Raw genomic sequence first — 12,816 nt, forward strand, 5'->3', positions numbered from 1 at the left:
CCCAAGATCATGGCGAAAAAATCGGCGCCTGTTTCCTCACGCCTTCTTCTTCCTCATCACGTTTTTTTCATCCACATTTTATGTGGCATAAAATTTGGGCCCCAAAGGTCATGCCCACTTTGGCCAAAAATAAGTCCACCTTTTCAAATCTTGACCGGTTTGTGGCCTTTCCCCCGTCCGGACTCGGAATCGAGCTCTGAAAAATCTTGGGCGTCCGGCTTAGCATCCCGCATTGGCCAGTAGCTCGTGTCAACCCGCACGACTGTCTGAAAAATTATGAAAAATCACCAAGTGTCGCTCGGGCACCTTTAAAGCACTTTGGCGCTTAAAATCGTCTTAGATCGAGCCGCCGCCTTTGACGGTGAATATTTTTCCCTTGATATTCATAATTTTTAGCTATTTTTAAGCACTTGCCGTCTCCTAAATTCCGCTCTCAGATGACGCATGGGGGAGGGAGGATCCCCTCCCCTCACCTATATAAACCTTATGGGGGGAAGTGAGAAGGGGAGTGAGGGCGTGAGAAAGAGACGTATGCGCGACAGGCCGTGCTGAAGCCGAGTTGAAGGGCATTGAGTGTTGGCTGCGCCATCTGCCGCCGATTTAGTGGAGTCGCTGCCGCTACCTACTCAAGCTACCAGTTGCCGTGTTGCATCCGTGAGGAGGAGGAAGAGGGTGGATGGTGAGTTGTGCCCTGAGGAGGGAAGGGAGCCGCTAGCTGCCTTGCGGGCTGCCATTGGCCAGAGAGCACCATCTTCATGCCGCCTTCCACGTGTCCTATTGGCTTTTGCCCTTCCACCTCATCTGCATACACCCAGAAGCTCTTAGAAGCTTCTAAAGGGTCTTCCCTAAGACCCCTTCCCATTGCATCCTACACAAGCGGTTTTTACCCCCCTCGGATTTAAGCCCCTTTCTCCTTGCATCCCCCAAAATCCATTTTACCCCGGTTGTAAAGCCCTTCCCGTGAATTTCCCATAAATCCATTTTACCCCAGGATTTTAAGTCCCCTTCTTATTGGATCCACCACAAATCCATACTAGCCCCAATTTTTAAGGCATTTTCCCATGGATTCCCCATAAAGGCCATTTTACCCCCGGGTTCCTTTTAAACCCCTTTTCCATTGCAACACCCACAAGCCCCTAGCCCGGGATTTTGAAGAGAAGAAGGGGAAGCCTACAAGCCCCCTTCCCACTAATCTCCTATAAGCCCATTCCTAGCCTCGGGATTTTGAAGAGAAGAAGAAGAAGCTTATAAAACTCCCTTCCTGCAAGACCCATCGTAAGAGCCTTTCCGCAAATAGGCTTCAAAGCCCACAAGCCATCTGTAAACCCATTCCTAGCCACCACCCCGGTTTCTTCCTAAGAAGCTCATAAAGCCCCTTTTCCGCAAGCACCGTTTATCATAAGTCCCGCAAAGGAATCTCCTATGTACGATAGAGAACGGCAAAGATCATAAGGCTGCATACCAAGATGAGTAAATTGGTAGACCGCGAAGGCAAACCACAAGCCGAAATCATGCCTACGATGGCCCTAAAAAGTCACAAGGCGCACCTGCGGGAGGATCTTCTCCTAGTATTTACGTGGATATTTCCCGGAGTCCACAAGTCCATGTATTTACTATGTTTAATTCGTCGCAAAAGTAAGGTATTATGCACGATAAATTCATGGACTAGGAAGCACCTACGCATGTCAAATTCACCTAGCCTAGCTAGATACAATTGGAAATAGATTGACTATTGAAATAATTAGCTCATGACATGAAATCGTCATTGGTATTTCCAACATGATGAACAAAATAACGTAAATTATCTATGCATCTCACAACCTTATTAGTAGTTTCCCTTGCGTGCTTATCAAAATGACGGACTAGAACACCTATTGCCTATCCTTATAAAGTCAAAATTTGTTAAAGTGCACCTTTGACTAGGCATGGAAAGATTAGTTGCACGTCGCATTTTTAGAAAAATCTTCATTGAATGATTCATTAGGGAAAATCCTTAACCCCGTAGGAAATAGAAGAGCACGGAAATGACTCTAGGAATTTTCGTGTGGCATGTGATTGTAAATTGGAATAGATCAACTCTAGTTTTTTTTTTGCATGAATTTCACTACGTTGTAGTCAGGAAAGGAGTGCATGTTGCACATTTTTCATATGAAATATTTCATTCATCAAGAGTTGTATTTAGGGAAACGCTGCATGGTTTATTGAAGCATGAAATCTTAAAAGAATTGTGGGCATGATTCTTGAATGCAAGTCCTAGTAGGATCAATGGAAGTTATACCGAAATTTAACATGCGTTTTGATCTTAACAAGAAAAGTTAGGATTATTGCGAATTCGGGGGTACGTAGAAGCAATGAATTGTGTGTTTACGTGAATTGTGAGATGTTACAAATAGCTTTCTCCTTTAAGATCAAGTTAACATCTCTAGGGATGGTTCGTCCTTGTCGCAAGACAAGCAGATCAAATTATCTAAATCGCCTAACCCGCAAGGGATTCGCATAGGATGGCTCAACCGATACGATAAATAATCCAAGTGCTAACTAGGGTTTAGCACGTTAACGACTTGACCTAGTTTCACGCACTTGTTACCAAGACAAACCCTTGAACCAAAAGGTCCTACCCACATTCACGGAATGTAGGGACAATTGGACGCTCATGCATAAAACGATCTAAGGTTTCTAGCCTAAGGATCACTCGTTCAAATGATGAAACTCGGATTGAGTTGGAATCCCTAGGGCCGAACATTGTCGGCCTAGTGTATTTAGGAATGGGTTGGGTAAGAAGACACCCTAAACCCTGCTTCTCGTCTGGAGATAATTCCGTGACCAAAAAACGCCATTCAATGGGTGAAATGATCCCATGGAATAGATGCGACACTTGTGCAAAAAGTTGCAACGTCTCATAGACTTGTGATTTGTTCACAAGAAATTTTTGCCATTTCTTGAAATGAGGTTGGAAAGTTCTTCCGCAAGTTGAACTTGCAAGAGGATGAGTAATCATCATGTTACATCACCTTTCTTTGGAAATAATTGCCAAGTAAAGGGAAGTTAGGTATTTGCTTGGAAGCAAATGATCAATCAATAAATTGGAGCGACATGGTCGCCAGGATTTACTGCTAATAAAACATAAGGTATTGGTTAAGTTGGGTTAACAGGGTATGGCCCTAACCCAAGGACAATAGGGTGAACAAAAAATCCCTTGGGGATCTTGCCAAGTCGCAATTGATCCCAGATTGAATGCTGGATGCATTCGGAGAGAAGGATTCATTCCTTAGAAATTGGCCAAATAAACGACCATTGGAATTGATTGTGCTTGTAACAGTTTAGAAAGCACTGTTTGCATTGTATGCTCAAGGAACTAAAGGATGAAAAGATATCTAAAGCTTCAGGTTGAAGGCCTTAAGGGAGAGGCAGCTACAGTTACCCCCGACTGCCTGCCTGACCCTAACCAAGGGGGTTGTTGACCGCACCGGGAACCTGGTCCGAACCTGCCGCAAGGGGTCTTTCCGTTGAGCTCTTCTTGGAGCAGGAGGACGCTTGGGTGCCAGGGGGCGCTCTGGCTGTAAATCCCTCGCCTTCCGGGTCCTGCACAAGAGGCTAACGTGACTCGGGATTGGATCTCGAGGCCAGCATACTAGTCTACGGGCGGAAGCTTGGAATAGCGATCCCTGGCGGATTACATGATAGCCTTCGGGTGGATTATGGACAAGCCTACGGGCGGAACTCCTTGTATTTCAAAAATAAAATGATGAAATGATAATAAAGAATTTGTCTGATATTGTTTTTCTATGTCACGTGATAAGATTACGTGAAGGAACCAGTGCTTAACAAGAGTAATTAAAGAAGCTGGTTGTTATATGTCAAATCAATGTGTTAGATAATTACATAACTAAAACAAACTGAGGAAAGTGCGGAGGATGGGCCATGGGTCCGTCCTATGGTTGGGTGGTCCCGGTTAGCCGGGAACTTTTCTCAAAAATCTCGAAGAACAGCGGGATGATCATCATCATCAAAACAAATAAATGAGAGCGATGGCCTAGAGTTACGTCTTACCCAATTTACGCTGTTTTAGGGGAACGGAATGGGACTATGCCTTATGGCAGAGAGGTTGAGCCTTGCATCCCTCTCGTTTCCCATTCTCCTTGAACCAAGTGTAGCATGAATTCGCTTCGGACCTGGCGTTTCTGCGTAAAGTAGCTCGCTCGGGTTTGACGCTAGTTGCTGTTAGCTAATGACCAAATCAGGAAAACCCTAATTCAGGTCGATCCTAAGTGGGAACGGCCAGGATACTTCCGCTACGTGGCAGACACGGGAAGACCCAGATCGCAAATCCCGTAACATTCCATGGGAGTGCCGGGCGGAGCTTTCTAGACATCCTTTCCAATGGAATGCTAAGAAGTATCTTGGATGATTCTAGTGGACACGTTACAGTTGGTATCAGAGCGAACCAACAAAGGACTTAAGGAATTTTAATAAGAAGAAATGTTACTGTCCCAAACATTTCCTTACTTTCAATGCTGTCTTGCAGAATTATGAAGCATGGAACAGGTTCTTAGTGTTCCGCGAGTCATGTTTATGACCACGATGCATTCCATGGATTATCGACAAAGCGTTGAGATGATGAACATCCTAGACCGCATTTACAATCCATCGCCTGTGTATGTGAAACGGAGATGGATGGGTGTTTCAAGGATCTATTATATAGCTGCCCATCGACCTACGTACCTTCAAATTAACTTGAAGAGAATCAAGTGGATGGAGGATTTGAAGATCGTGAAGCTGTTCATCTTTGTTGAGGCTCACGCAAACGCGACCCTACAGGTTGGAGGTCGAAGGGTTAACCAGAATAAGTATGTGTACGGGGAAGTGATTCAAAGAATCCCTGCCAACCGAATCAAGGTTTTGGGACGTCATGAGAAGAATGGATATCAAAGGAAAAGATACCCTAATCTTCCAATGAACTATCGATTCCTGAAAATCGATGACCCCAATCCGTACTGCTACTTAGTTCCTGAAGCTGAATGCAACAACATCTTATTCTCCTCGAATTAATGTATTAACTTGTTCCATCGCCCCAAGAAATAATTGTAAGGGCTATGCTGATATGAATGGAATAAAATTTTTTTAAAAAAAGTCAACGATTGTCTTGACTATGAATATTGATAAAGAAGTAAAGTGATTTGGTCACTTGGCTAAACGAATACGCGGACGTAGTTCCCGAAAAGGTTAACAGAACTCCCGCTTCAAAGAGAAGTAGATCATGAGATCAAGCTAGTAATAGGAGCTGCGCCAATTGCAAAGAGACCCTATAGAATGTCTATACCGAAAGCAATTGAGCTAAAAGGAAAAACTCAAGCAACTGCTAGATTAGGGCTACATCCGTCCTAGCAGTTCACCTTGGGAAGCACCAGTACTGTTCCAGAAAAAGAAAGATGGAACACTTCGACTATGTATTGATTACAAAGGGTTGAATCAATCAACAGTCAAGAACAAATATCATATTCCTAGAATAGATTAGCTTCTTGATAGTCTTCAGGGTGCCAAGATCTTCTCCAAGATTATCTTAGGTCTGGTTACTATCAGATAAGAATCAAGGAAGAAGATATCCCAAAGACGACCTTCAACACTAGATATGGACACTTTGAGTTCTAGTTATGTCATTAGGGCTTACAAATGCGCCTGCCACCTTCAATAGGTTAATGCAGGATATCTTTAGACCACATCTTGATAACTTCATGCTCGTCTTCTTTGATGACACTCTAGTCGATTCCCAAACAGGAAGGAGATCATGAACCCCAACTTTGGATTTTCCTTGAGACAAGGAGGTCACACAAGCTGTATGCTAAGATGACGAAATGTGCATTCCTCAAACATCAGATTGGTTATCTGGGATTCATCATATCAGCAGAAGGAATCTTAGTGGATCTAGCCTAAGTCAAAAATGTTCTAGGATGGCCAAATACCAACAACTGTCAAAGAAATATGCAGCTTTCTTGGATTGACAAGATGGTATAGGGACTTCATTAAAAACTATGCTTTGATTGCAACACCTTTGACAGACTTACTGAAGAAGCAATCGTCCATTGCATGGTCAACAACCGAACAAACTAGCTTTGATAGGATGAAGCAAAGTTTGGTATCAGCACCGATCCTAAAACTTCTAGACCACAGTAAGGAGTTTGAGGTAGTAACTGATACTAGCATGCTTGCCTTAGGATGTGTGCTCATGTAGGAAAGTCATCTTATAGCATAATCTTCAAGAAACTGAAGAGCCATGAGAAGAATTATGCTACCCATGAACTTGAACTTTTAGTTGTCAAGCTTGGAGACACTACCTGCTGGGTAACAAGTTTACTCTAGTGTGACTGATCATAAGAGTCTCAAGTGGATCTTTACCCAGAACGAGTTCAATATGAGGCAACGTCGGTGGATTGAAGTGCTGGAGGAGTATGACTTTGAAATCAAGTACCGACTGGGAAAGGAGAATGTAGTTGTTAATGCAATTAGTCGCAAGGCATTCCTTAACTCATTAATCTTGCAAAATCCATCAACAACTAGATCTCTAGCCACAAAGGTATCCATGCCAAACAACCCAATACTTGAACTAGCTAGAGAGGAAGCATGCCATGATACAGCCTATCAAAAGATGCTAAGAGAAATCTCTATCAAGGATCACGACCAAAAAGCTACAGGCTAAGTATCATGAATTCTCTATTAATAGTGGACTTGACTACTATAGAATCAGGCTGTATATACCTGCAAGCTAGTCACTTAAGTAGAAGATATTGTGGAAAGTTCATGATTCCCCTTCCTCAGGACATTCTGGCTATGCCAAGACTCTCAATGTAGTTAGGAAAAGCTACCATTGGGAGAGGCTTAAAAGTGACGTTCTCAAATATATCACCGAGTGTTGTCTTGCCAACGTATCAAGGCCGAACATGTCATGATGCCAGGGAAACTGCAGCCGCTTGATATTCCCCAAATGAAATGGGAATTCATCAGTATGGATTTTGTTGTGGGCTTACCCCAAGTCCAAGGAGGATACAATTCCATTATGGTTGTGGTTGACATGCTTACCAAGGTTGCACACCTGATTCTAGTAAAGACAAACTATAAAGCCTCCGACATTGCAAGATTGTTTATCAAGGAGATATTCAAGCTACATGGGTTACCTAGAAGAATCATTAGTGATCGAGATTCTCTCTTCACATCACACTTTTGGAGAGCTATCTTATCCCCAAACAGATGGACAAACAGAGCGAGTGAATCAAATCATTGAGGATATGCTTAGGGCATACTGCTGTCGAGAGCCGAAGAGGTGGATTCAATACTTGCCATCAGTTGAATTTGCCTACAATGCTTCTTACCAGCAGAGCATTCAAATGACCCCTTTCCAGGCATCGTATGGTCATAACTATCGAAGTCCCCTAAACTTCTCAGATACAACCTTGAGGGTGGAAGCTTCTAGGCAGATGTTGGAAGAGATGGATGACCAAGTGAAGTCAATAAGATAGGACATCCTAGCCACCAAGGATAGACAGAAGGCATACGTAGATCTGAAGCATCAAGATAGAATCTTCGAGGAAGGAGACATGGTCTTCATTCGCGTACGCCCAAAGAAGAGCTCCCTATCCTTAGGAGATAGCAAGAAGCTAAGTCCAAGGTATTGTGGACCATACAAGATCCTCAAGTTCTTAAGATCTAATGCGTATAGATTGCAACTCCCTGAGAACCTAAGAGTTCATAATGCATTCATATCAGTCTATTGAAGAAGTATATACCTAATCCTAACCATTTACTTGATGACCAACAAGTTGTAATGCCTAGTCAAGGAGTCCTTGAACTAAGGCCTGACAGGATCTTAGATGTTAGGGAGAGGAAACTGAGATCCAGAACCTTGAGAAAATACCTCGTCCAGTGGAAAGATTATCTCGAGGAGGATGCCACTTGGATAGAGGAGGGAACTCTTAACCATCAATATTCCCAGTTTATCTTGAGATGAGGACATTTCGATTCCTCCAAGGGGGAGAGAATGTAACAATTCTGATCTCAAAACCGCACTTCTCACGAGAACCTCCTCTTACTAAAAATCCAAATGATTAAATTGTTAGTATTATTGAATTTTTTTTAAATTATTCCCTCCTTCCCCCAGTCGATTGTCGTGCTGGGGGAGAGGGAGGGAAGGAAGGATGACTAAGCATCCATGTTGGATGCCTGAGAGGGGGCGAACCCATGCAGGATGACGCGTGGGGGAGGGAGGATCCCCTCCCCTCACCTATATAAACCTTATGGGGGGAAGTGAGAAGGGGAGTGAGGGCGTGAGAAAGAGACGTATGCGCGACAGGCCGTGCTGGAGCCGAGTTGAAGGGCATTGAGTGTTGGCTGCGCCATCTGCCGCCGATTTAGTGGACTCGTTGCCATTGCCTACTCAAGCTACCAGTTGCCGTGTTGCATCCGTGAGGAGGAGGAAGAGGGTGGATGGTGAGTTGTGCCGTGAGGAGGGAAGGGAGCCGCTAGCTGCCTTGCGGGCTGCCATTGGCCAGAGAGCACCATCTTCATGCTGACTTCCACGTATCCTATTGGCTTTTACCCTTCCACGTGGTCTGCATACACCCAGAAGCTCTTAGCAGCTTCTAAAGGGGCTTCCCTAAGCCCCCTTCCCATTGCATCCTACACAAGCGGTTTTTACCCCCCTCGGATTTAAGCCCATTTCTCCTTGCATCCCCCAAAATCCATTTTACCCCGGTTGTAAAGCCCTTCCCGTGAATTTCCCATAAATCCATTTTACCCCAGGATTTTAAGTCCCCTTCTTATTGGATCCACCACAAATCCATACTAGCCCCAATTTTTAAGGCCTTTTCCCATGGATTCCCCATAAAGGCCATTTTACCCCCGGGTTCCTTTTAAACCCCTTTTCCATTGCAACACCCACAAGCCCCTAGCCCGGGATTTTGAAGAGAAGAAGGGGAAGCCTACAAGCCCCCTTCCCACTAATCTCCTATAAGCCCATTCCTAGCCTCAGGATTTTGAAGAGAAGAAGAAGAAGCTTATAAAACTCCCTTCCTGCAAGACCCATCGTAAGAGCCTTTCCGCAAATAGGCTTCAAAGCCCACAAGCCATCCGTAAACCCATTCCTAGCCACCACCCCGGTTTCTTCCTAAGAAGCTCATAAATCCCCTTTTCCGCAAGCACCGTTTATCAGAAGTCCCGCAAAGGAATCTCCTATGTACGATAGAGAACGGCAAAGATCATAAGGCTACATACCAAGATGAGTAAATTCGTAGACCGCGAAGGCAAACCACAAGCCGAAATCATGCCTACAATGGCCCTAAAAAGTCACAAGGTGCACCTGCGGGAGGATCTTCTCCTAGTATTTACGTGGATATTTCCCAGAGTCCACAAGTCCAGGTATTTACTATGTTTGATTCGTCGCAAAAGTAAGGTATTATGCACGATAAATTCATGGACTAGGAAGCACCTACGCATGTCAAATTCACCTAGCCTAGCTAGATACAATTGGAAATAGATTGACTATTGAAATAATTAGCTCATGACATGAAGTCGTCATTGGTATTTCCAACATGATGAACAAAATAACGTAAATTATCTATGCATCTCACAACCTTATTAGTAGTTTCCCTTGCGTGCTTATCAAAATGACGGACTAGAACACCTATTGCCTATCCTTATAAAGTCAAAATTTGTTAAAGTGCACCTTTGACTAGGCATGGAAAGATTAGTTGCACGTCGCATTTTTAGACAAATCTTCATTGAATGATTCATTAGGGAAAATCCTTAACCCCGTAGGAAATAGAAGAGCACGGAAATGACTCTAGGAATTTTCGTGTGGCATGTGATTGTAAATTGGAATAGATCAACTCTAGTTTTTTTTGCATGAATTTCACTACGTTGTAGTCAGGAAAGGAGTGCATGTTGCACATTTGTCATATGAAATATTTCATTCATCAAGAGTTGTATTTAGGGAAAGGCTGCATGGTTTGTTGAAGCATGAAATCTTAAAAGAATTGTGGGCATGATTCTTAAATGCAAGTCCTAGTAGGATCAACGGAAGTTATACCGAAATTTAACATGCGTTTTGATCTTAACAAGAAAAGTTAGGATTATTGCGAATTCAGGGGTACGTAGAAGCAATGAACTGCGTGTTTACGTGAATTGTGAGATGTTACAAATAGCTTTCTCCTTTAAGATCAAGTTAACATCTCTAGGGATGGTTCGTCCTTGTCGCAAGACAAGCAGATCGAATTATCTAAATCACCTAACCCGCAAGGGATTCGCATAGGATGGCTCAACCGATACGATAAATAACCCAAGTGCTAACTAGGGTTTAGCATGTTAAGGACTTGACCTAGTTTCATGCACTTGTTACCAAGACGAACCCTTGAACCAAAAGGTCCTACCCACATTCACGGAATGTAGGGACAATTGGACGCTCATGCATAAAACGATCTAAGGTTTCTAGCCTAAGGATCACTCGTTCAAATGATGAAACTCGGAATGAGTTGGAATCCCTAGGGCCGAACATTGTCGGCCTAGTGTATGTAGGAATGGGTTGGGTAAGAAGACACCCTAAACCCTGCTTCTCGTCTGGAGATAATTCCGTGACCAGAAAATGCCATTCAATGGGTGAAATGATCCCATGGAATAGATGCGACACTTGTGCAAAAAGTTGCAACGTCTCATAGACTTGTGATTCGTTCACAAGAAATTTTTGCCATTTCTTGAAATGAGGTTGGAAAGTTCTTCCGCAAGTTTAACTTGCAAGAGGATGAGTAATCATCCTGTTACATCACCTTTCTTGGGAAATAATTGCCAAGTAAAGGGAAGTTAGGTATTTGCTTGGAAGCAAATGATCAATCAATAAATTGGAGCGACATGGTCACCAGGATTTACTGCTAATAAAACATAAGGTATTGGTTAAGTTGGGTTAACAGGGTATGGCCCTAACCCAAGGACAATAGGGTGAATAAACAATCCCTTGGGGATCTTGCCAAGTCGCAATTGATCCCGGATTGAATGCTGGATGCATTCGGAGAGAAGGATTCATTCCTTAGAAATTGGCCAAATAAACGACCACTGGAATTGATTGTGCTTGTAACAGTTTAGAAAGCACTGTTTGCATTGTATGCTCAAGGAACTAAAGGATGAAAAGATATCTAAAGCTTCAGGTTGAAGGCCTTAACGGAGAGGCAGCTACAGTTACCCCCGACTGCCTGCCTGACCCTAACCAAGGGGGTTGTTGACCGCGCCGGGAACATGGACCGAACCCGCCGCGAGAGGTCTTTCCGTTGAGCTCTACTTGGAGCAGGAGGACGCTTGGGTGCCAGGGGGGGCTCTGGCTGTAAATCTCTCGCCTTCCGGGTCCTGCACAAGAGGCTAACGTGACTCGGGATTGGATCTCGAGGCCCGCATACTATTCTACGGGCAGAAGCTTGGAATAGCGATCCCTGGCAGATTACATGATAGCCTTTGGGCGGATTATGGACAAGCCTACGGGCGGAACTCCTTGTATTTCAAAAAATAAAATGATGAAATGATAATAAAGAATTTGTCTGATATTGTTTTTCTATGTCACGTGATAAGATTACGTGAAGGAACCGGTGCTTAACAGGAGTAATTAAAGAAGCTGGTTATTATATGTCAAATTAATGTGTTAGATCATTACATAACTAAAACAAACTGATGAAAGTGCGGAGGATGGGCCATGGGTCCGTCCTATGGTTGGGTGGTCCCGGTTAGCCGGGAACTTTTCTCAAAAATCTCGAAGAACAGCGGGATGATCATCATCATCAAAACAAATAAATAAGAGCGATGGCCTAGAGTTACGTCTTACCCGATTTACACTGTTTTAGGGGAACGGAATGGGACTATGCCTTATGGCAGAGAGGTTGAGCCTTGCATCCCTCTCGTTTCCCATTCTCCTTGAACCAAGTGCAGTGTGAATCCGCTTCGGACCTGGCATTTCTGCGTAAAGTAGCTCGCTCAGGTCTGACGCTAGTTGCTGTTAGCTAATGACCAAATTAAGAAAACCGTACTTCAGGTCGATCCTAAGTGGGAACAGCCAGGATACTTCCGCTACGTGGCAAACACGGGAAGACCCAGATCGCAAATCCCGTAACATTCCATGGGAGTGCCGGGCAGAGCTTTCTAGACATCCTTTCTGATGGAATGCTAAGACGTGTCCTGGATGATTCTAGTGGACACGTTATAGGGTAGAAGGGTTATGTACCTCACTCTCCTCTCTCTCCCATTCTCTTTGAACCAAGTGCAATGGCAAGTTCGTTTCACTTCCAGTAATCCTATAGGAAGTGGGAACTCAAAATTTTTTACCGTAGCTGGCTATTAGGAGACTTGTCTGATTTTAGAAACCCAAAATTTTAGGTCGATCCTAGTGGGTTCAGTTGGAACTCTTCCATTACGATGGACTAAATGAAAAACCCCATGATACTCTCATTTTGAAAAACATACTGGTGGACTACTAAAAGGTATGCCTTGGATTGAGACTAGTGGACACCTCACAGTTGGTATTAGAGTGCTCATTAGAATAAAATACGGTGCAAGATTAAGAAAATTATTTCTTGGATGGTAAATATAGCCTAGGACATGCTTTCTTCTCTTTGTTAATTTATGTTTTTGAAATATGGTAGAATAACGAATCTTGGAAACGATTCTGGATAAGTTCTTGATCTTCTGAGTAATGTTTATGTCAACTATGCATTCATCCAGTCTTGCCTAGATAAGTTCTTGATCAATGTTTATGTCAACTATGCATTCATCCAGTATTGCCTAGAGGAATCATAT

This window comes from Lygodium microphyllum, chromosome 8 (genome assembly GCF_053477565.2).
Source record: "Lygodium microphyllum isolate KBCC chromosome 8, Lygodium_microphyllum_v1.1.10, whole genome shotgun sequence".
Classification (NCBI taxonomy): domain Eukaryota; kingdom Viridiplantae; phylum Streptophyta; class Polypodiopsida; order Schizaeales; family Lygodiaceae; genus Lygodium; species Lygodium microphyllum.